The 26298-nt window shown below is 41.0% G+C and overlaps 1 protein-coding gene across 3 annotated transcripts in view; it reads right to left on the bottom strand.

Moving 5' to 3' along the window:
* tspan9a (tetraspanin 9a) overlaps nt 1-26298 on the bottom strand; it is a 239984-nt gene that overhangs the window by 189220 nt on the left and 24466 nt on the right. For all 3 annotated transcript variants that reach the window (XM_034685631.1, XM_034685632.1, XM_034685630.1), the window contains exon 2: nt 18343-18395. The gene's annotated coding sequence lies outside the window, so the exon portion shown is untranslated. The remainder of the gene's footprint in view (nt 1-18342; nt 18396-26298) is intronic.

Genomic DNA, 26298 nt, shown 5'->3' with positions numbered 1-26298 from the left:
TTATGGTAATGGTGTCGGAGAGCTGATGTGTCCTAATGGAGACCGCAGAAAGCCTGAAGTATGTTTAAAAAAACATAAATCAGGGCTTGTGATGACCATCAGTGAGGAACAAACTAAGAGATTTAAATCAAAGTTAGCTCTACGGGTAATGAAAAGTCTCTTTTGGAAATAGTGGCATAAAAACTTTAGCACAGAAGTGCAGCTGCATGTTGATAAACATTCAGAAATAATGCTAAAAGCCCTGATTAAACTGAAAATGCAGACATACAAACACTTTGTTTTGTGGGCCTCCGAGGCTGAGCTAACAAACAGGCAAAGAGAGACAAACTGCTGACTTTAAAACAGTATGTTACAACTGTGGCACCTGCAGGTCCGCTCTGAACAACATCTGAATCAGGGTGAAACATAGCTTTTAGGGCTGTTACGATTGAACTCTGTGCCCTGTAAACAAACCGACAGTCCAACAGAGCGGTGTGTTTGGGTCCATCCATCTGCTGCATGAAAACAAGGAGCACAATACAAGGGAACACTGCTTTCAGGAAGTGTTTAGAGAGATTAGTAAGAAGATTATCTCTTTGGAGTAGGTGCATTAAGAGGAGCATGTTATGCATGATAACAGTTTTGATAATGGTTCTGTGAGACAACAGAGACACAGGAGGAGGGATGTGTATCAGTGTCTGACTTCAGGTTGGTACACCAGGTGGTGAGACTAGAGGGAAAGCCCGATCTGTTGAGTTCTGCATGCTACGATATGCTCTATTTAAACCCAGCTATATCAGCATGGTAACTTCTTCTGAACTCGTAACCTGCTCAGGACCTGATCGTGTTCAGAGTTTCATCTTTAAATCATCTGTAAAGTGCTGTAATGTCCTTCACAGGCAGTCTATCCTCAGCTGAGGATGTATGATTATGGAAACATGTAGTTACATTCAGTTAATAAATCCACAGATTCTCAGCAGTTACAGTAAGACATGCTGTATGCACCACATCACAAGAGCCATACATTCAGTAAGTGATGATCCCCTCCAGTCTCCCCCCTCTCATTCGCCTCATTTGCTTCAGGTAAAATAAACACTTTCACTTTCAGCAGATCATCAAAACATTGAAAGATTGATGAGGACACTCCATCATGGTTTTTATGTTTGACCCTGATTTCCTGCAAAAGTTACTTTTAATTAGCTAGTTTTACAGAAAAAGCAGATAACAAAATTGATTAGTTTTCAGGCATTTATCACACAACCCTAACCCTGACCTTCATCATCAGATCAATAAATTAATATGATTTCTGTTTGGCTAAATCCAATCCTGCAGGTTTTTTCTCTGTATCTTTAGTCAAGTGAAAGTAGCAGACTTAATTGCGTTGTCTGAGTAAAGCTTCCTTCTGAAATCATGTGGATCATTGTTGAAGTTTCAGAGTTGTATAGTGTGTTGTGATGGCCACGGCCTGATACAAGGCTTGCCGTAACTGATTATTTGTCCAAATAAACCTAAAGTGAGTCGTATCAATACGATAAATTCACTGCTTGTAAATAAGTTGAAGCCTCCCTGACCTTGGATCAGACTGGGAAGTGACACCAACCAGATGTTGTGTACTTCTACAGCTCACAAACATGACAGCGAATGTAAACACAACTGTATCCCGTGCCTCTTCTCAATCAGGACTTCATCCATATTCTTTCTTTGTTTTGTTTTTTTCACTGCCAAACAGGACACACACCAGCACAGCCAGCTGATGGCATTGATTCTCCTCCATGTTTCTCTGTCCTATAAAGTCGCCACTGTGAAATCCTCACCACATATGTAAAGTGTGCGGTCTCCCACGGTTTTAAAATCAGATAAGATTTACAAGTCATGAAGTAAAATCAATAAAATTAATTTAAGAGAATGCAATTATTTTCTGCATCATTCCTCTCTGTCCTTATTCGCAGCAGCAGTGTTTGATTTTAATACAATAACTTTCATCTGCTGTCATTACATCAGTCTGACTGAAGCAGACAGACAGTGGTTGTTGTTTTCTTCAAAAAGAAGCATCGTGAGTCTAAACTGTAGAGTCTGAAGCTAACAGCTAACATCTGTCTATGAGTCTCTCCAGCTATATAATACCTGATGAACTGGTGTCATGGTACACCCCTCAGGGGACCAGGAGGGTTTCCAGTTCTGTTGAACTTGTTTCGTTATCTCTGACTCTGACAGTGTCTGTGGAGTCTCTGAGAGAGCAGCTGCAGGCTATCAGGAAGCTAATCGTCTTTAAAATGCTATATTCTCATGAAAAGGCAAGATCAGGGGGAAAGGGGATTCTCTTTTTCATTCTTTCATTCTGAAAGTCTATTGTGAACACTTTACAATGTAGAATATCTGAAGAGCAAAAACCAAAAGTGTTATTCCCTGTTCATTTATTGTATAATCAAGCTGTGTCAAACACTGACCGAGGCACATTGAGATGTATTTTGTAAAAGTTCATGATTTTACAGATATGCTGATACTCATCTTGGCAAATACCAATACTGCCAATGATACCAACCCATGTATGATACCATGTACCGGCAGGCTGAAAGGCTGGTTATCAAGACCAGAGCGTTTCATTATTTTCTTGTTAAGCTCCTTCACCTTATGGCAGCTACATTTCTTTGCTTTGAGGAATGATTGAAGCAGAGCCTGCTGACAGGTTTTAGCTTTCACTGACATTTTTCATTCTTACTTTTCAGAAACTTTTGTGCTGTTCATGATGATGGTTCTTCAGATGTACATGGGGTGTTGTTTTGTTCCTCCTCCTGTCACCTGTGCTTCACAAGCATTGCAAACAGCTCTTTTGCTGTTTCTGACACATCAAAAGGTCCTTACAGCTGATATATTGAAACCCACTGTGAGCTGCATGCACATAATAACTCATCACCTTATGAGCCCTACAAATCACATGCAACTGTCATATCTGCATATACAGATGATTAATATTGATCGTTTATCTGAAGCTCAGTCTCAACCTCACAAAGTGACTTATGAGATCTCATCCCTGACTTCACATGAACTGTTTTTATTATGTAGTTTTGCTGTTCTGCTTCTTGATTGCTATAGTGGTTGGACATTACTAAATATTTCAAGCTTAAACTGAAGGTGACCAAGACTTTTCTGTTCGGGCCCCAAACTTGTGGGCTTGCCTGCCCAGGAGACCAGGGAAGAAAACACACTCCCATATTTTAAGTCACTTTTGAAAACCCACTTTTTTAGACTTGATTTTACTTTTTATTGATTTTATGGGTTATTGCTTTCATGCTTCTTTTATTACTACTGCCGGCCTGTTTATAAAGGGCTTTATAACTTGTAACTAAGGACCAAATGATCTCTGGCGCCCCCCCGGAAGGGTCCCAGACTCCAGGTTAGTAGCCAATGTTTTATGTTACTAAAAGCCTCCACTGATAGAAAAAAAAAAGGATAATTAAATCATGAATTTGTTTAACCCATTTGCCATCAAAACGCTGTGATTGAAAGTGTTAATTCAGCCCACCCACAAACTTCAGTCTGCACGTAATGAGGCATAAAACGGCTGCATCATGTGTTTATAATAAACCAGGTTACGGGATATGTCTATAGCAAAACATTCATTAATGTGTATAACATAATACAGGTGGAGTCCAGGCTTACTTTGTCACATTTATCTTCTTAACACACGTCTTATTCATTTAGCCTTAACAAGATTTCCCCAATAAGTGAAAAGAGAGACAGCCAACAGCCGAACTCAGCTTTTGTTCAGGCCTGTCAGAAAGATTTGAAATTAAAACTCAGGCCAAGGAGGCAAATACTGAGCCCTGCCAAAGACAAATAAAAACCAAGGAAGTGCAATAAAGCATGCTGTTGATTCTTCATTCACTTGCAGAAATCCTGCACACAGTGTGTCATCGAAACCTCCGGCCATTTCCAACTCTGGCTCCTTTGTTTTCAACTACAGAAATCTGGGGAGCATTAGTTAAGAACGAATGACTTTTTATGGCTATAGCACTGTCTGCTTTGAACGGATAAATCTTTTGTTATATAGCTGTCGACACACTGCACAGATGGGCAGTCCTTGTTATTCAGGACTGCAGTCCTCATCAGAGATAATATAGCTATACCATAAACCTGCAATTATAAAGCACAAGCATTACAGTCTGCCAATGGTTTGTGAAAAAGAAATAGCATACGCGTGATCAAACACAAATGGGAACAGTTTGGGCCTGTAAGCACAAAGCTAATTGGCTCAAAGGGATAGATATTACCATGGTCAGATGTTCTATAGGATGACAGATCTTTTATTTTCTAAGTAAATAGCTTGAATGATGAATGTGTGACTGTTTAGGTGCCAGCTTTATGTGATAAGAACTACTATATAGGCAAATACTACGCCTCTTGTGTTACTTGACCTTCAGCAGAGCGATAAAACTTAAACCGTGAAGATTAATGATCATAAAAAAATAAAAACTGTTTTTGGAGCACACCTCCCTGAGCTGATTATGAGATCTTGTTCTTTTAGCTGTCTACATCAGTGAGATACATGCTTTGAATCTTTCATAAAGGATTTTATTAACTATCCTTTTGGAACAGATTAAAAAATGCATAAACACCGCTCTAATCTGGCACGCAATGTTTACAAGACCACCCTAATCTGGTATAACACCTAAAAAGACTAGCTCTTATTTTGGCACGTTTTACCTGAACAAGTGAGCTCCTGAATAAACGGGTCCCAAAAACACAAACAACTTTTTCTTTTCAAACCTTTCTATGACTCCCCTTATCAGTAATATTACAGAGTTTGAAGCTTTTTCAGTGACAAACTGCTGAAAAATAATAAACTGTCAACAGTCGATGGTTCTGCGAAGAGAAAAGGGGGAATCTTTTGAAAAGGCTGAACAACAGATTAGCATTGACTCGGATACAAGCACTCCAAAGTCACAACGCCCTCGTTTGATCTTCACCTAATGTTGCTTCAAAGGGTATTAAGAAGGAGACAGGCAGCAGGGCTCACAGAGGACTCAGTGCAGGGGGAGAAATGTGTTATGTATTTAAGGACAAAACCACTGACATTGAGATACGCCATATCCTGCAGCGTGTTTGGCTTCAAAACACTGCTTTATTGTTCCTTAACTGGCTGAATGACTAACATCTGAGAAACATCTGTACATCAATCATAAAGAATCAATTCTATCATACAACATCAGTTTATGACATGCGCTATTGCTTTTTGAAACCCAATAGCAGCACAAGCCAACAGATGCTCCCCTAACAGAGCCTGGAAATAAAGTGTGACTGACTTATCTCCCACATCCCCCACTGCAATCACATTGCAATGCGATACATCTCACCATTTGCCCATTAACGTATGGAGAGGAGGTGATTCATGGTGTGGCTGCAGCCGTGCCCTCTATGACTCTTCCAGAAGGGACGGGATGACCACAGAGGGGTAGTAAGAGAAGGCCCTAAAGCTGCACCCCCCAAGGCCCCGCAGAGCTGCCTGCCTGTGGCTGCAGCTAAATTTACTCCCCCCTCCCCAGGCATCCCAGCACATCACGTTGGGATCTATTACTCTCCTGCGTCCGAGCATACACAGAGTCATGTGAAAAGCGGCCACAAGCCTCTGCGGCTGGCAGTGCCCTTCCTGCCCCACATTCAGCATTCAGTCTCGTTAATGCCACTCGTCTCCACCCAGCTGCCCAATCGCTCTCTCGCACTTTCTGTCCCTCGTCATCTCAACTCTTCCTCACCCGTCCTCGCCCCTTCTATGGCTTGGCTCTCCATCCGCCCCCCTTCTCAACCTTGTTCCCTTCCAATTACGGCTCCTCTCATCCTGAGAGCAGGGGTCAGCGGTGGACGGGCTCAGGACTGAGACTGATGGCTGTAACCGAGAGGGCAGGATGAACCCGGGCCAAGTGGGGATCAATAAGGAGATGGGGCTGAGGGACGGCTCCTGTTATGGGCAGAGAGGTGGTGAGGATGGGGGTGAAGAAATGCCACTGCCGCCACATCAGGTCAGATCACATGTTTGATATCCCAGAGTGTCTCCTCCTCTGGTGAAGTGCTGTCAGCAGGGTGACACGAGGCTAGAGTATGCACTTCAGTGATGGTTCATCGGCATGAGGATAAAGTGCCCTGCCCCATCCAAAAATCACTGTCCTGACTAACTGAGTGACTGGCTGATGCCGTGGGGCTGATCCAGCCTGCAGATCATCCGCTCTTACTTGGCCATGTATGAGAGTGTTAGTCGTTGTGCCTGAAATAGACTGACATGCGTCAATGAGGGCAATGGAGTCATTAGCTATTCCTTTTGAAATGCCAGCTCACTCTTACTGAGCAATACACAGGAGTAAGCACAGAGTTATAGAGCCGGCTTATGCAAATTGCGAAAACAGGTTGAACTCGAATGCAAAAAAGGAGAAGAGAAAGAAACAGAGCAAGAGGAGATAAAAGAGTGAGAGATTTCATTTGCAGGAAATAAACAAAGTATTGCACCATGCAGCTTTTTCTGCAGACATGACCATAAAATGAAGCATGCTGCAAACTCCCCTCCAATCCATCCAAGCAGCACATGACATCTTCACTCCCTCGTGTGCTCACATCAGCGTCACACTGACCTCTAGTGGCGTCACCAGGAACACAGAGCACACGACAGCTGGCCATGACTGAGGGATAATTTGTTCTTGAAGCAATTTTATCAGAAAATTGATTTTTAGTCAGGGACAGTGGTCTAGTAGCTCTCAGGTGATCCGGATAAATGGCCGCTGGGAACAGCTTGTTTCAACACCTCAACCTCTGTGATTTCCAATTATCCTTCAGTGAACCATCCCTCTCCCCCTCTTTCTCTCTTCCTCCATTACTCTCTCTACCACCCGCTCACTATCTTTTCTCTCTTCCTCCCCCTCTTAGTTTCTCTGTTTCTATCCTGAGATACCTAAGAATTTTTCGATTTGAACACTATTGATTTTGTGGGTCACACCCACCACACAACTCTGCCAGGACTCAGAAGCTCTCTATTCAGCGAGGGGATCAAAGTGTGAGCTCTCTTTGGTGCTGTTTAATGAACTTCGAGGTCTGGAGCAGAGTGAATGAGGAGATATTTTTAACCAACAACTTAAAAGCCTTGAGAGTTGGATAACATCTTAAATTAGATTTCTTCTAATACTGAACATGAGATAAGAGTTTCTGTATTTAACACTGAAAGCTGTTTCACTCTTCCAACTATGCAGTGAACTCTTGCACAGCGTTTCTGCTTATTTACTCTGCTGTAAAGCTCAATTTGGCAACAACTGCTTGCTTACAGTGCACCAAAGGGCTGCAGCAAAGGCAATTAGTCATGGTAGCAAAAACCAATCATGCTATATTGCTAAATATTCACTAGATGGCGTACACTGCAAGGAAACATGTTCATCATTGCTGCTCATTCCTTGACATTAACACTGCTTCTCTGGCTAAACTAATTCATAATGCATACTAAGCCATGTCTCAGCACTGATTTGTCTTACATTAATATAGAGGAAAACAATGCAATACCCATGATTTAGAGGGCACAGTGTGAAACTTTTCACTGAATATTAGCATGGCTTCATTTTACAGTGATTGTCCTCTGAGTGGTACATGTCAACTTGGCTGCCAGAAACGAAATGTACTAAGGTTGTCACAGTACGCTGATTCAAGGACTGTCTGACTGAGCTCGCAGCCCCATTACTATCCAAGCTGACAGAAAATGTGGGGATAATTATGTTAGAAAAGGAGAGTCGATTTCAGGCAGAGTTGTAGTGATTTGTGGGAAGATTCAAAGCAGTAACTTTCTCTCTCTAAGAGGCTGAATGACTTCACATGTGCCTGATTAAAGAAGACTGATTATGTTGTCATTTCCCCTTTCTTGAATGGGTGGTGAAATCTTACAGCAACATGCAGCATACAATGGGGCAACTGCTGCACCTTCTCTTTTGTCAGCAATTGAGTGTTATTGATCATTTGATTACACACTGATTGTATTATTGCAAAAGATTCAGAAGCACATAAATGCATGCCTGTACAGCTGCTTTAACATGTTCAGTGTCCAACAGTAATGTAGGTTTTCCACCTTAATTGGTTTTATGCATAGACTGTATGAATAATTGTCCAAGTCTCTGTGACAGAGCTCGTTAGTTTCTCGACTGGGGAAATGAAAACTCAAGTTTCACATTTGGCCGCTGCCCTGTTAGATTTCTGGAGCCAGGAGTGACCATATTCAAGGGTGAGATTAACAGTCCTTGCACAGGGCTAGTTCATTAGCTGGCAATCTCGGAACCTAGTGCCAATCACCTGACAACAATACATGCCATTTGGAACACATGCAGGGTTATTTGTAATTCCAATGTAGCCAACAGTTAGCAATAAACCACTTTCAGCCAAGACTTTCTGTTTCCACCATTTCTCGGTCCATTGCATCCCCCCAGAGTAGCACCTGTTTGTTTGTTTCTAGTCTAGGCTTTGCTCTGGCTTGCATCAGTGTCATGAGCTTCTTGTGTTTTATGCCCAGGTCTTAAATTTGCTGAATTAACAGCATTGATGCAGATTTTTAAAAAGGCAATTAATAAGCGGTAACAGGTACGTCATCTGTAGAACAAGGGGAAAAACAGTTAAAATGGTGGTTTGTTGAATGAAGGTCATTTCTGAGAAACTCCTGGCAGTATTGCATCGAGCAGACTTGTCGTTCAAGTTTCAATTTATGATGTTAAAAAGAATTTTAGAGATAAAAATATCATTGTCAGATTACCACTCATGGCAGCAGGGATGTTATTAGTGGACTGTGTTCCACCTGCTTTTACTCCCCAGTCGGACCGTTTTTCCTGCAGACACCAATGCCTGTTGATAACTGATAGATTAATACTACTGGAATTACAATCACACTACAAATATACAACAAAACAGAACATGTATTAAAGATGCACACCGCTGAGTACATATTCTAATACAAGTTTTACATGGTTATTTATAAAAAAGTTTAATCAGTTGGTGTATGAGCGAATGAACCCTCCCGTTTCCATTGAGTGAGATTCTGATACTGGTTTTGGCCGTCTACAGCTGTTTAATATCAGACCAAAGATGCTAAGAGCTCGTGTAACATAGTGCTTCACCTTTTACTGGCCTGAATCGACGGTGAGCGAGCGGCAGGTAAATGAAACAGAACAGGTAACGTAAGCTAGCAGAAAGCCAGCTGTATCCACCTGTCACTAAAGGTGACTATACAAAAACCTTCAGCTTAATGAAATTTGATCCAGTGTGTTATATGAAAAATAAACCACCATGTTGTTGTTATGATGCAGGCCTTTAATCAATACAGGTATTGGTATGCTCTAAATCGTTAGTGTCTTTAGTGCCTCAAATGGACAGCGGGGGGACTGCAATTTTTGAAACTTTCCCACTGGCTTCTTTATGCGGGACCAGAAATTGTTGCTTTGATTAATAACAGTTTGAAACACACAAGACATGAGACAGTAGAGCCATTGGGTCAAAATTAAAACAGCTGACAGCTGACAGCAGCCAATGACAAGAGGCTGGTTACACACTCAGTATGAATATCAATCTTTGTCTCTCTGCAGCTCTGACAGAGAGTGAAAGAGAGAGCAGAGGAGAGATGCTTATAAGCATTTCCTCACTGGCCACTAAACTAACTGGCTTTGGAGACTATTCAGGTCCTCACAGGAGACCAAACTCAAATGTGCAACAGACACATTTGGTACACAAGAAGTGAAGGACAGTTTCATGAGAGGAACAAACTTCATTCAGCCCAGTTATCTTCATAGAAAATAAAGAACTGATGAAAGCTAACAAAGTTCAAAAGTTTCAGAGGATGTAATGTAGGAGTCACTCTCATCTACAAGCAGGACATGACTGCCCATGATACATTTAATGAGAAACCTCACTCGATTTTGATGCATCAGATCTTATACAGTTTGCTTTTATCGCTCCTGCTGTACGTTTCTAATCTTGCAAATGGTTTATGAAACATAACCACCAACACTCTTCACATTGGAGTCGAAGCAGCAGAGGACACTTCAAGGGCGATTCAAGAGACGGATAATCAGTCATTCGATGGGAGCCAAATTAGTCTGAGCAGTGGTGGGAGATTAATACCTGCTCATCTGTGTCCATTCTGAGAGCTCATTAGGCACACGCAGATATGGAGCTGTAACTTCCATGTAACATCATTTTCATGTGTTATAACCAGATATGTAGACACACCATGGAGAGGTTTGTCAAAACATGACAAAGGTAAAAGTGTGAAAAAAACAAAAGACTATGTTTGATGCTCTTGAAACAAAACAGAAACAAATATAATAAAATGTCCAATGAGAGGTACACAGAAGAGCTGGGCAATATCTACTGAACTGGAATAACACAATGCCCAGAGATAACTTTTGCATTATACAATACTGTTATTGCTCAGGGGTGGCATTGAACTTTCATTTCTTTTTGGGCGTGATCCTCTATATGGAGCAATGCAGCAGCAACAGCATGAAATACTCTAAACTGTGCAAAACAAGCCTCTAAATGAACTGATGGAAGCTGATGAGTGAGATAGAAACAGTACTCTGCAGTATATCTGCTGCTCCAGTGCTCTCTGCTCTGCTGAGGACTCCAGTGACAACAGCTAAACCACGTCTGAAGAGAAAAGTGATATCTTTAGGTTAGGAAATGCTCTGATATCATACCCAAACTGGGATTTAATAACTGAATATAAACACGACCAAGGGATTAATGTAGTTAAGGGTAAGCACAGGCAGCTGCAGGTAAAAATGTTGCTAACATTGTCAACATTTTTTTTTTCTTTAACATGAATACATTTCTTATTTAGGTTGCACTTCTCAAGTCTCCCATGACTAAAAGTTTCCTCTCACTTTCAGAAGTGGAAGAGAACTTGATTTTGGGACCTCAAGAACACTCTGTACCTGACACCACCAGATGTCTTCACCACACAGTTAAGAAAAGCATCTAAACCAGGTAGATACATTTAGACCACACAGGACTTCAGTATGATGCTGAACTGACTTTAAAAAGTTACAAAAGTTGGACACAAAGGTTGTGGTGGCTTTTGAATTGCTGTGGTACAGCCTGCATGCACGTTATCAACATAACCAAGCACACCCCATCTCAAGATGATGAGGATGAAACACTAGCCCATGCATTTGTAACATCACGGCTGGATCACTGCAATTCCCTTTTTATGCAGCTGACCCAAAAAATCTCTTTGGTAGGTCAAGATGCTGCAGTATGCACACTGATGAGAAGTCTCATCTCTCCTGTGTTAGCTTCTTTGCACTGGCTCCCCATAAAATCAAAAATGTAGCATCTTTCTTTTCATCTACAGAGATAATGGTGAGGCAGCATCATTCCTTAAAGAGCTCACAGTGCCCCATTATTCCTCCAGAACATGACGTTACACTGCTACGAGGCTGCAAGAACTGCAGAAGTCGGAGTCAGGTAATGTAGTTGTTCTGATGCTGCTGCTCACCCATGTCTCTCTTTCTGCATCTCCCTCTATCCCACTATCTCAGTCCAACACAGTCTCAGCAGCTTGTTGTTCAAAATGTGTCTGATTGTACTCAAGGATTCTGTCAAAAAGGGAGTTTTTCCTGTGCTTGCTCATGGTTGATAAATGTCCAACAAGAAAAGGAGTCCTGCTCTTTTTGAAAAGTGTCATGAAATAATGAAAAATGGCAGATGGATAGATTCACTCATTGTCAGTACTCTCAGCCTTGGGAGATAAATTATGACATCGTCAGTGGGTCCATTTCATACGGTAACATCTCCATTCACAAAGCAGATTCAAAACACAGTATATCAGTTTTAACAAGCCCAGAATATGTCTGATATTGTGTAAGCTTTTGGTGTAAAAATGAAAAAGGCAATTTAAAATCACAACAGCAGCAATAACTTTGAATCAAGACAGATCAAGACACACACCACTTATTTAGAGGCTATCAAAAGTCTGAGTGAAATCATGTCTGACAGTCAAACAAAGGGCTGAATCATTTGTGCAACAAAACAAGAAAGCATCTTTTGGTAAAGTTATGTCAACACTGCGTTTGATTAAAGACCCTGATCCTCTTTGAACCCATTTGACCTGCCAAAGCGAGGCTGCTGTGCTGTGTTGTGGTCTGCTAACACAGCCATCAAACACGCAGTCAGAGGAGCCGTGCTGTGAGGCGCACTGAAGCAAAGCCTTGATGTTTTTACAGACAGAGCATTACTGAGGCAGTGAAATACAGCACCCTTTTCCCTCTTCAACCTCAGCTTCCTTCATCCCTTGTCCTCTCCCCCATCTGCCATCACAGTTTATAATGTAAACTGTTGTGTGAAAGGCCTGAACACTATCAGTTCTGTTTAACATGTTAAACGCCTGGTTTACACTTCTGTGTTGACTCTGCGCCGTATTGACCTATGCAGTCGAGAGCACTACATACTTGTGTGCTGGACTATCCACTTTGCTCTGCAATACTCCATCTGACCAGTATTGGCATCTCTATGTCAATCGTATCACCAGTATCCAGTTCCACTTATCCTCTGTTTGTTTGTGCACAGGAAATCGGGTCGATGGATGAGTGTAGGCAGAGGATGGGGGAATGCTGCAGTGATACCAGACATGATGTAAATGCAGAGAAGAGTATGCATTAAAAATTAGCTGAGAAATCTTCCCAGTATACCAATCACAGGGATTGCCGCCTACGTCGTTTTGTCACATTGTTACATTTTTAAGGGGGTGCACGTCAGGCTCCATATGTAGGGCTTCTGTATATAGCGAGGGCGTAGATGCAGCATAGATTTAATGATGCTTGTATTTTAGAGGAACAGTTCTGAAACAATTCAGTAAAGCTGCACTTTGACTTGTTATGACTGGTGTTACATAGAAAGTACGTTTTCTTCTTTTTCTAATTGCATTTTTGGAAGTTTCATAACAATCACATTGAAACCAATCAAGAGAACAAAAGAGGTACTGAGTGAGGAGAATTGTTTGACATTGTGTTACATTAAATCTGTTAACTGAAGAAAGAAGTCGAGTTACACAACTGTTTGAATGTCTGTGGTTTCTAAAAATCACTAAACTTCTTTTAAAATATTTTGGGTCCAGTTGGTCCGAGACGGTCCTGATGAGAAGGGAGCGAGGTCTTTCACAACAGAATGCATGAAAAATAAAAACTTGATTTGAGGTTCAAGTAGAAATTCAAGTTTCAGTTCCATTTGATGTCTCTGAGAAAATCAGACGTTACAAACAATAAATGCACTCAGCAATTAATTTACATTATCCACAGTGATAGATATAGATTCCCTGTTTAGCAATTTTTTTGTGATAGCTTCAACTGAAATTATTTGCAAATAGCTGTCATGTTTTTTCAGTTGGCTCATTACCGCAAATTTAACACTGAAGTCAAAATCAAGCTCTGATAAGTGATCGTATTGCACTGCCATGGGCCAGGAAATATTTCCAAGGAATACACCACAGCGACTTAATAAGTAATTTTTGTAAGTGTTGTTATTCCAGCATTAGATCGATGACTAGATGTGATGCAACACAAGGGAACCCCATCAATTATTGTAATGGATAAATATAGATCAAAATATCAGACCTGTCAACTAAGAAGAGGAAAAAGTTATTTATAATCTCTCCATGCACAGCAGTATAATAACTCCAGGCCTGCTAGGAATCAAAGAGAGCAGGAACAGGCAGGGATTAGGAGACAACGACCACAGGAGAATAAATGAGCTGTGGTGCGATGAGAACCAGAGGTCAGAGGGGACCTGGGGCAAGTGACGCGTGAGGGACCGTCATTATATTATGATTTCTAACGCTATGTTCACATCACAAAACTGTTAAGTTTGTTATCACATATTAAAGTCTATGACAAATGATAAGTGGTAAGAAGTAGGAGCATTTACATCACAGTTAGTAATGAGGAAGTATCAGCTTGTTTCAGCTGTATCTTATATTGCATTCTGTAGTGGTAAATCCATATGACGTTTTAAAATGACACAGCGGTGAGTAAATGTGACAGAAAGAAAGAAAGAGTGATGGCAGCTTCCTGATTGTTTGATAAGCGCTTCTGTGTGAAATGTCAACCCACTGTTTATGCCATGGTACCCAGTGTTGAGCTAAGGCACAGCCAGAGACCTTGTGTGTTTTATGCTACATAACATGGTGTAATATTGAAAAAGAAAAAAAAGCAGTTTTAGCAGCTCTAATGATAACGACTACTTTGTGGTCAAAGCAGTTTGTTCCCTTATGTCTCATAAGACATGAGATCAAGAATTCACTTTTTCAATAGTAATTTTCAGACGGTTAAGTATTAATATCCTAAAATATAGCCTGCAAGTTCCCCTTTGAGAGTTCTCCTCACTGCTCAGCTGACCTCTCTCCCTTCCATCTCTCCCTGGTTCTTTTAAGTGCTAGTTTATTAACTTAACTTCAGAGGCAAATTAAGGACAAAGCCGACAAAGTAGAGATGAAACAGAAGCAGAAGGAAAAGAATGATGTTGACATTTTCAGTGGAAGTAAAGCACCATGCAGCAATGAACATCTGACTCTACCAGCTGTGCAGCATAAAGGGATGTTCCCTTTAATGAGGTTCTCATCAGTAACATCAGATTCTACAAATGATTTAATCAGTCATTACCTATTAATTTCTAATCAGATAGCCCTCCCAGAGAGGAGGTGTAGCACCTGGTTTATGGGAGAACACCTGTGCACACACAAACAAGAGTCAAAAGTAGTTTCAGTGAAGAACTGAAGAGCAGAATAAGTTAACACAGCCATACCTTATTAAAACAATGGAGAAAGTGAAGCAATTCAAGAGGCACAGAGTGAAGGAGTGTAAAGTGCACACTATTAAATTTTGTCCCTGTGGAAATCTCGGCAGGAAAAAATGAGCAGAATTCAAAAAGCAAAGCTTAAAAGGCGTGACAATAAAAACCTCCTCTTTCTGCAGAGCCTCTAACCTGCCTCACAGGGATTTATGGTGACAACTTCCAGATATTCATTTCCCTTTTTTCCCTCTGGAAAAGATTTGTCGTGACCAACCTGTCTCCATGGACCACCTCCTTTATCACTCACCACCGACCCTGGGCCAGATGTTACTGCCATTGAATGAAAATAGAAATGAACCACAGTCCACAGCTGCAGCTTACTGTGAAGCATTTTTCCTGCACTGTGGATTATGGAGGGTGAGCCTGAATTAAAAACAGCTTAAACGTGTCAACACATCCAGAACCATGCAAATATAAAACAAAGATTCTGGACATCTGTCTGCAGATCTCACAGTGCCTGCTAGAGGTCGCTGCAGCACTGCAAAGTCCACTTCATGTAGTGACCAAGTGAGGCTGAACACAATGAATGACTTTGACCCGAGCTCAGAACTTTTGAGGAACACAGAGTTTTTGGAGCAGGAGACCCCCAGAGGCTGCCCCTCTCTCATGTGATACTTCATCCTGACCCAGAATAAAGAGCATGTCTCTCTCTCTCTCTCTCTCTCTCTCTCTCTCTCTCTCTCTCTCTCTCTCTCTCTCTCTCTCTCTCTCTCTCTCTCTCTCTCTCTCTCTCTCTCTCTCTCTCTCTCTCTCTCTCTCTCTCTCTCTCTCTCTCTCTCTCTCTCTCTGCTGTGCTGTGCTGTGCTGTGCTGCACCTGGCTGTACCTGTTTAAGATGGATTGTCACGATCCTTCTTTATTCATGTAAGCACAGCTCATTCAGCACGAGAGTGGCAGCATGAAAGAGGTTAACAGCTCATTTATTCTTCCTCTTCAGCTTTCATATTTCAAGTGTAAATCTGCTCAGAGTTAGCAGAAAAACAGAAGCACCTGTGTGATTTATTGCGGTGCAAACCAGCCAACCTGCGGCAAATTATAGTTCACTTTTTGAATGTTCAGTGACTGTGTGGATGACTTTAAGGAAACTGAGATCTCTGGTGTAGTTTAGAGCCGATATCCTTGAGCTTATTACACTTAGGGCTCATTATCATCCATTTATGTATTGGTATGTTTTAAACATGTAACTGTCACTACCCACTATCCACTAGAGGGCGCCACTCAGAGTCAAAAGTTACATCAGCTACATCGTTTCTCACAACAAACACGTCGTAAGTGGCGACGGTAATGCTTCATTCAGTCGTCTGCACCACTGAGGAGGTGTTTTAGTCTAAATGATGTCTCCTGTCCTTTTTCCCATTGACTCACATTATTAATGATCTCCTTTTTTACTTTATACCAAATCAGAAAATGAGTGCTGTCAGCAGAAAAAGAGGCAAAAAAACCCCAAAAGCCAATATATCACTGTCTTGAACCATGTGATGCGACTTTGGTATGCCAGCATCCAATATCGATATTAACATTCAAAAAATAAAGCAGGAATAAAGGAATAAAGAGTCTGTTCCAAATGAGAGAAAAAGTCGAGGATGCACTTAAGACTGCAGAGAGTTTCATGATGGGTGGACTTTATGAGCCACAGAGTCCTGCGTGAAGATTGCTGCTCATTTTATTGATGCTTGTGAAATGCATTCTGACATGCAAAAAATGAGCTTGATGCACAAGACTTATAGCGATGCTCATGTGGAAGAAGTTTTACTGAAGGCTGCAGAAGAATAGGCTGACTAAAAAAGACCTGGTTGTAGTTTTTTACATCACAGTGAATATGACTGTACAGGTCATGCAGGTTAACAGTCATCAAAAGTATACAGGTTTATCTACACATGTAGGTTATTTCTGTCTGGTCTTGAATTGAATATTAAATATTTTGAACCCTAATTTGAAAGTTGAATACAGCTCTGTAAATTACAATTTCAGATTAAATATAGGTTCATTGTTTTATCTTAGTGAAACCAAAGGTAGTGAATAAAAACATGAATCCTGAACTTTGCCTTTAAGGGACATTGTGTGTTCTTCACTTCATCAGATATTGGGACATATCATTATATGATTGTCTTTCAGTAAATTGATAATCACAGAATTGCTGTATTATGACATTAGCATGGTCTACATATTGTATCATATCATATATTACATATGGCATTGCGCCTGGTGTTGTGTCATATTGCGTTGTTGCATGTTGATTGCATGTAGCACATCATATCTTATATCGTATTGTAGTACGTATCACATCTTATCGTATCAAATAATGATTCCCATTCATACTTAAGAGATAACTGTCTCCCAGCTCCTGCAGTCAGGACACAAAACAACACGTTGCCACTGTTGATCCTTGCAGGTTAATGTGTCTCAGTTCAATATTTAAACCTGAGGCTGTCTCAGCAATAAAAGGCAAACTCTATTAAATATGACACATGAAATCAATCAAATAACTTCTTGTTACTGCTGCTCCTGTGTGCTCCAAACACACCCGAGCATTTGTTTCTGCAAGCACAACTTGGCTTTCACTCAACCTGCACTGATAAAACACCTTTTGGCATGCCAGCTTGATTAGATATGCAAGATATATAAAAAAGATGTTAAAAAAATTGGTCAAACAGGTGTCTCTTTAAACGTGTGAAATAAAGGCTTTTTGAAAACTGTCTTTGCAGTTTCACCCAAGCGAAAACATGTACTTCAGAGACCATGGCACAAACATTAGTATCCTAAAATGATAACAGCAGAGGAAGCTCAGAACTGCTGCTCTGACACTACGACCCAAGATATGAAATAAATTGGCTCCAAAAATGCATACTTAAAATCTGGAATATTCCGCTGGCACAAACTTCTTGCTGAAACGTATTGACCTGAGTGACCACACACTTTCCCATGTGTGTCTGCTGCCCTCATGGTCCAAAATAAATTAAGCCTAAAACCAATTACTGGTACATGCGGTGCAGGAGGTCAGGTAGGTTATGTCCCTAGTATTTCAGGCAAAGAGCCTGTGTGTGAGCATGTGTGTGTGTGTGTGTGTGTGTGTGTGAGAAAGAGTGCATAAGGGGCTATTTCCTGCAGCCATCAGACCCAAAGTTTGGAGGTAGGCGGGCAGGAAGCACACCCATACCAGAGCAGCAAGTCAGCCATGAACAATCTGTAATTTAGTCCCCAGAGTGAGTTTCCTGGAAGGTCTATTGTCTGTTACAACAACCCATGGCAGAATGGGAAAGCCCACAATGCTCCACTACAGGGGACCACATATGGGAAACTCAACCCACTCCAATTCATTTCTTAATACATGTTCCTTATATGAGTTCAATAACTTAATAAGGTGATCCATTCTTGATATAAAAAACTGGTGTTGAGGAAGGTTTTCCAAAGGGAAACGTACTCACCAACATCCTCCAGTCAGACTGATTGTAGTTTAACAGAGTGAAAACAGATTACAGCAGTCTAGTGTAAGCTTGGTGTAACGTCTTACCTGCTCAGATGTGGTCAGAAATGGAGGCAGTGGGCTCCCTGGTTTGCTTCAGGCTGTTAAACAGAGATTAAAACACAGACTGAGAACGACTCCCCTGATAAAATCAACTGCTCATCACAAACTTTACAGGCACACAGTTAAAAAGAGGGCTGTTAAGATGTTCAGAAGTCTGGAGAGTAAAATACAGAGCTGTGTGACTGTAAAACACAGTGACGTGGGCTCGTAAATGAGAGGGGAGCAGCATCCGAGGAGGATAATAATATCATATTCATAAAGTTCATTTTCTAAGAGCATGTACTTACCAAACAAGCCTGACAAAGTTCATCATGAAACTTAAAAGTTCAACAGTAAAATATACAACAATGCAGAAATAAAACAGAATTAAAAGAGGAGCGACCTCAAGGTTTGCCCAGAATTTAATGAATAAATAAATAATAATGGAACCAAATTTTTAATCACAACAAATATAAATATATATAATTTAATATAAATATATCTGTCAGAGCTAGGTCTCTGAACCCAACAGCGATTGACTAATGGCGTTACAGACTCTGGGAGGAACAGACAACTTTTTGTGTTCACTGACTTTGTCTAGAGTCAGAGTAATACTGAGGTCAGACTAAACGTAATAACAATGATTATAGCCTGATCCGGTGGATGCAAGGTTTCAAGACCCGTTGGCCCTCAAAAGAGATAATTTTATTCAATTTCAAGTTGAGTCATAGGAAACAACAATCAAGGCCACATCTATTACGCTTCGAAACCTCCTGACAGACAGTCTAGCATGTTTGATTTTTTTCTCTGACTTCAAAGATAAGTTCCATCACATCAGTAAGGTTTACCAATGAGAGTGAAAGGTGCTCAAAACAAGCAAAAGTCACCAGCAGAAACAAACAAAACGGAGAGGTTAAGGAGGAATGATGAAGATGATGTTGTGAGATGAAACTATGCGACAGAGGAAAAGTCTGTCAAGTTCTGGGCTGGCAACAACATCCCTGCCTTTAGGATGTGTCGTACACTGTAAGAATGAAAACTTAAAATTGTTGGCCTGCAAATGATTTTTTGGTTAAGTAAGCAGAAAATGTTTCATTTTGTTGCAAACTACATCAGAGTAGATATCTCAACTACCTGTATTAAGTTTGTTGTGTAAAGTTGGTCTCATTTCATAAGTTAGGATGGCAGAAATGGAAATTATGGGTTTGAGGCTCGGCTAAATTATTTGAGTATGCTTCAAAGAACGGGGTCTCCAACTCAAATCTACAGGGGTCTTCCACACTTTCAATTTCCCACATGTCGCGCCATCTGTCCTGTCCTGTGTGGATTTTATCGCCCTGAAGGTGAGTATCTTGTTTGACTATTGTATTGAAACTCTAGCTTTACAGTTGGTCAATTGATGGTGCATTGATTACCGATTAATGTAACTTTAATTTGTTTAGTTAGTTAGTTTCATAAGGCACGGTCATAACCAATAGTTAGCCGCCTTGAACATTAGCTAGCTACCTTGCAAGTGTGAAACGGTGCAGTAACGTGCAGTAACAAAAGAACAAAAAATAATAAGTTGGCACAACTTTCACTTCTTAGTATGTAGAACTCAAAACTTCAAGTTACACTACATATGAGTGATAAATTATCTCAACAAAAGCTAATCAGTTGGCTAAAATGTAAGATTTCTAATTAGCCTCAAAACTCAAAAATCTAGTGCAGACAGTTGCCTTGAAATTTTGAGTTTTCACAGCTTTTTCGTTTTAACAGTGTGATAGGGATGACCATTACAGACTGAACAAAGAGAAATGATGGCGAGAATTAGCAGATGCACTTCAGCAACCCGTTGAGTAGTTGCTGTTAGGATTCCAACGCTGTTGTGGTGATTGGTTGGGCACCACTGTGTCGTCTGCCATTTCTGTGTAGTCGGTCGGTCAGAATTTGCAGCTCTATGATTGCCTAATCTGACACTGTGACCACCAAACAAAATGATCGTGTAATCTGACCTCAACGTTAGAAAAAGAGAAGCAAGGATGAAGATAAAGCTGAAAGACGTGTAATGAGATTGTAGGTTTGAGCTGTATTTCATTTCAGATGTGTGTTTATAGAGAATAAATAAAGCTGAAATCAGTGCTGATAGGTTCTGGGATTACAGTTTGCTTTTTCTGGTCTCCACATAAACAGTTTTTCCTCTTGCAGCCAAAAATTATTGTGATACCGAAACCTGGGCCGCCAACAGATTCTGCAGATTTATACGCTTTTCTGCTCCAAATGTGGAATTATATGTGAAAGATTCTCAGGATGGACTCGTATTCCTTTAGAAAAAATGAGTAATGTGATGTCTGTAAAGTCAAACTGCTCCCCCTCAGTGTGTAATCAACATGTCGTTTTGTTGTTTGTGGTAAGTGTGCTTTGTCTGGACCGTGACATCACTGTAACCGAGGATAACTCAAGGATCTTCAAGGCTTAAATAAAAGCTTGAATTAATATGTAACCTGTCAAAAGACATTAGTCAGAAGTTGACTGGGTAACTGTGAGCATGTGTGAGTTTTCATTCCCATTAAAACATGACTATTAATAAAAACAAAACGCACACAAAACCCATTACAGCGCACAGCCGGCTTCCTCATGAGGCAGGGCCAACATCTGGACAAATCTCTGTCGTTTCAAATGTCAGATTTCAGCCCAAACTATTTCTGACCACTATGAGCAGAACCACCAGTCATGAGATCAGATCACAGTCACAGACAGCTAATTTAAGAACACTGAGAAGAGTAAATCACAGAGTTTTTCATGCATTAAGAGAGCTGTAATGAGCAGGGGAGGATACTGTGTTTATGAATCAGAGTCTGTGTGGAAACTACAGGTTGGCGGTACAGTCCAGACCACTACAAGTCCTGTGAACTTGTATTTAACCACAGACCAGAGGCTGCTGTCTGCTGGGACACACAGCCACTCGGTCTGCTTTATGGTGAGACTCTCCACCTCTCAGTGTCAGCTGGTTCAAAAGCAGAGTCAGTGGCCTCTGAAGCTGCAGAGCGTGTCTATACAACCTGCAGCTTTCCCCTCATTGAATTTCTGTCCATGTCACCACAAAGCCAGGGAAGGTGCACCACTTCACTTTTTGCTGTCTGGTTCTGCTGAGAGGCAGATGACTGGAAAGAATTACGAAAGGTCAGAAATAGAATATAGAAGAGGAAGGAGAGGAAGGAGAGGGGGCGTTACAGTACGGAGGAAAAGTAAGGGAACAAATGAAGCACGGAGCAAATGTTGGCTGGAAACATTTATTTACTCTGTTTCTCCACCGCTGAGGCCAAAATGTAAAATCAACACTGTTAGTTTGAATTTCTGATGTGGCTTCCAAATTAAAAGCTTGAAGTCAAAAAGTAAAGAGGCCAGGAAGGGATATTTTCCTTCTCCATTTACAATCTTCCAAATGCATCTTTAAAAAAAACAATTATTATGCTTAAGAACAAGGAGGAAATGACACACCACTGCTTTTGTTTTTGGAGCCAGCACTTAGCAAGACCTCTGAGGAAAGCCTCTAATCTAGAATCTGTCAGCTGATTCATCGGGGGCGGCAATGAGAAATGGATTCAAGATCTGAATAAGAGCACAAGTTAATGAAACATGACTGGATATATTCTCTTTCATAACCACTTCTCTTGGTGAATTAACTCACAATCATGGATATCTCACACTGAGGAAAACACGTCTGAAGTCAAACATTTGGAGCAGCTTCTGCAGACAATGACAAGAAAAGGGAGAAAACCTGCTGTGGCTGTGTTAGCATTCACTTGATTTAAGATTGGCTTCAATGTGTTAAGAACAAGTGTGGTCGTCTCTGCTGAGCCACAGAACATCTCAAGGATCACTGAAGGTCATCTCACATCACATATCACGCTGCCACAGCTAACTGAGTATCAACGTCTGACATTTAGTTCAACCTTTTTCTAATTGTTCCTGAATATTTCACAGAGCGGTGTAACAAAGGGAAGCTTCAGACCGACGCCCGATACTTCCAGAACGTCAGGTTGGATATCCTGTAGCTCTCATTGTAAATGTTACAGTATGCAGGTCTGTGGTGGAGTCACTGGAGGTTTCAGCTGCTTGTGATAAAGGCAGGAGCGTGAGAAGCTCCTTCGGTATATTCTTAGTCCTGCCTCTCCCTCCTCCCCTCCCTCTTCTCCCCCGCTTTATATCCCAGGGGCCCCCTCCTTTTTAGGCCTTGCCCATCAATCTTTTATTTTTCAATTTCTCTGTGACACTGGAATCTGCAAATATGATTTCACAACAATAAGCTTCATGAGGAACTGAGAAGTGTGCAGCCTGGAAATTATATCTTTTTCTGTATTTCTATGGAAAAAAAACTCCCAAGTGCACGAGAGGAACAAAATCCTGCAAATTTAACAGGATGACGATGGTTTTTGTGTCATTACAACATTCACTACTTCTTAATTTCCTTTTCTGTTAAACTCTGTGAGAAACAATAGAGCAAACATATGATATTTTGTTCTGTGTCTTTATTGATGAGCATGTTCTTTTAGTTTAAGATTATGACCTAATCTACTTCATGTCGGCACAGAACAGAGCAGGTACCACTGTAAGTATCTGACCATTGCAGACATCGTTTTCAGGTCCAACATCAAACAAGGAAATAGAGATGTGACATGAACCTCCCCGAGCTGGTCATTAGAAAAAAAATTATGAAATGCCCCAAAAAATCTGAGAAGAAGAAAAAAATAGGATATTGCACTCTGAGTAGTATGATTCATGTTACACCAAAAATCAAACCTGTAGTAAATCAACTTGATCTACACTCTTAGTGACTTAAGCTCTCCCTCGCTCTTATTCTCCTCTATCCCTTTTTCCAATCCCATCTCTGTCGAGGCAGATGTCTGTCTAACAGTCTTCAGGACTGGATTAAGATGAGTTAAGACTGAGTCTGATACTGTCTTGGGGTTGGGTCTTTGTTAATAATATAATATAGAGTACGGTCTAGATCTCTGTTTGTAAGAGTGTCTTGAGATAACGTTTGTTGTGATTTGGCACTATACAAATGAAGATTGGTTGGTTGATTGATGTCAGATTATCCTGTGGTGTGAGGTTAAGAGTTCAGAGTGACTTTCTTTCCCCTAATCTGCTCCAAGATGATTGGGGCCACCCTGACTTGAAATTCTAAATATTAAACATGTTCAGTATTTACGTTCAGATATCCTGTAGTGTGGAGGTTAACTCTGAGGACGGCCAAGCATACATTCTGTGAATTGTCACATGGAGCAGAACCAAAGCCAATCAGAAAGCAAGCTGACTGAGGATGAAAAACACAGCCATGCAGCAATAGTCAATGTGACGCTTGAAGTTAGATGGCCTTCAGAAATGGAGGACAAACTTGTTGATAAAACATAATACAATCAAACTGGCAAGGAAGAGAGTTAAACAGAAATTCCAAACAACGGTTAGCTCCTGTAGTCTGCCCTTTTTGTTTATTCTGAAGTCCTGTTTGACTGCAAGAGATTTTATGAGATTTTCAGTTTTGAGGGCGTGGACTCTGGTTACTGGTGAAGAGAATCTTTAAGAGTGTGGTGTGCCGTGTTAGTGACCTTGATGCACACCACAAACTATTAAAAGAAAGTGTTACATATGTCATTGTCGTCATGTGTGGGCTCTTTCACATTTAATGATGAGTTAAGATTTAAAAAAATCTTCCAGTGTGAGCCAGGCTACTTTTCTTCCTGATTTGAACACTGTTTAATGAGTAAAGGTGATCACATTTGCCAATGTTCTTAAAACCACTCACTATGGATTGTCTCAGCAGGGCCCATTGATTTCATGTTCATATTCATGCTATCCTTTAAAACCCTGCCCTCTCACAGATGGAGCCTCTGCTTGCACTCAGCTTTTCTCAGCTTTCAATCAAACTGTGAAACTCTGGAACTCAGGAACTCTAATGATCGCACAAATCTCTCCTCCTCTCTGGTTTAGTATCTCTACTTCACACTCAAGCTGCTTCACTTCCTGGATCTTAAGGGACAGAGAGGTGTTGTGTTCAGTAATAAAATGATCTCTACCTGAGAATCCCTGTACTATTAGAGCATCATATTTATCATTTATTATTCAGGGACAGGGACTTGAGTCTGACTTGAATCCTGATTTTTAGAATCATTATAGCTGATAACTACCAGAAAATGGTAATCCCAGAATGACATCTCCTTTAACCTCATACCCCTCTCCTCCATTGAGCTGAGGACAATTAGAGTCAAGTGCTCCAGGCCTTTCAGTGTGTGATGTGGTCACAACAGATCTGTTTGGGAGCCATCTGCATGCCTGCCTTGTTTTCTTTCCCTCCCTCTGATTTTATTTTTCCTCCACCTAGCAGACTCTCTGCATCCAAGCCTGCCTATATCCCTGTGTGCCTTCCGGCCTGCCTGCAAATCTGAGCTTATTAGGACTGAAATTTAACCCTGAGAAAGCACTGCAGTGCGACCAGACTGAGGCAGACAGCTCTGCAGCCTCTGGAGGAGACCACGCTCCAAAACAGGAAGACTGAATCAGGAGAGATAAAGCTCTATTTATATCCTCCCTGGCAGGCACACTGATCAGATTGTAGGATATGATCACATGTAGAGCTACTGTGGGGGTATATGATGTCATGCATAACAGGCATACATGCAACTTGTAGAATGATCACACAGCGATGATGTCTATCTTTGGTGTGTGGTAAAACATTTAACTATAAATACAACAAAGTGTGTGTTCCTCTGTAGAGGATGGAGAGTCATAAAAACATTGATTTAGACTACAGCAGCATTGCAGGCTCTTATTTTGCAAGTAGCCACAAGCTCTCCATTTTAATGACACACCCAGAAAAAGGACTTGGACACACACATACAACTTTGGATGCAGACCAACACAAACATTGGGCTGATCAATCACTGAACAGGATTAGGCCGCACTCATAAAGCAGCGTACAGCTTACATCAATTACTGAGAACTTTCTTTCCATAAGTAATTGATCCTGATGGCGAGAGTGCAGCCACAGAAATAGGACTACTAACTTTAGAGGCTGCACTTGGATCTCAGAACATATGGCCAATCGGATCACATCCTGCAGTGGCTTTACTTACACACTTGGCTTGCCTAATAAAGCCATGGGTAAAATGTGAGGCAGAGAGAGAGAGAAACATCACAAGATGGGGTCGCAGCAGGTCAGGCTGGTGAACAGGAAATACCTAATTGATGTCTGAAGCACCTCATGACCTCTGGAAGAAACAACAAACCCATCAGGCCTGAAGCAGTTTAACATAACAGAGAGCGAGTTGGTCTACAACCTCTATCATTCTACTGCGTTACTCAGCGTTACGATGTGAAGGCCTTGAACAATGTTCAGAAAGGTAGCACAGCACAGAGAGAACAGCTGCTTCTAATCAAAACACCTCCTGCAGCACGAACAGGCTGCTTCAGACACTCACAGCTGCTTACCATCCATTTAAAGTCCCAGACGTCCTTGTGCAAATGAGGACGGGCATGACAGGTATCTTTGGTTCTTCACATTTCAGAAAAAGAAAAAAGAACTTAGCAAACATTTTCACAATCATCTACATTTTCCAGACACAGAATTATACAATTGTGAGTATTTTCTCTCTCATTTGCAACTTTCTGTCTGACCCTGTCTGCACTAATAGAGCTTTTTATGTCAGTCAATCCTCCGTAAAGCTCCCGTGAGGAGTTGTTCGCTGGTTATGAAACAGAAGAAATCAATACTGATGCCACGATATGACCTAAGAATGCAAACAAGGCCACCAGGGACAAGATTAATCTATAACATGATGTTTAAGGCCTGAAACTGCTTCTGCAGGGTATGTGGAAGGCAGAGCGAATTACAGCACATGCAGAAACAGTGTTTACATTTTCCCCTTCAAGGTGAATTTAAAGTGAATGGTACATTTGATTGTCAAAAGAAGGAGATGGTTT

The sequence above is a fragment of the Notolabrus celidotus genome, chromosome 6 (assembly GCF_009762535.1).
Source record: "Notolabrus celidotus isolate fNotCel1 chromosome 6, fNotCel1.pri, whole genome shotgun sequence".
In the NCBI taxonomy this organism is placed as follows: domain Eukaryota; kingdom Metazoa; phylum Chordata; class Actinopteri; order Labriformes; family Labridae; genus Notolabrus; species Notolabrus celidotus.
This window is presented reverse-complemented; position numbering and strand designations above follow the sequence as displayed.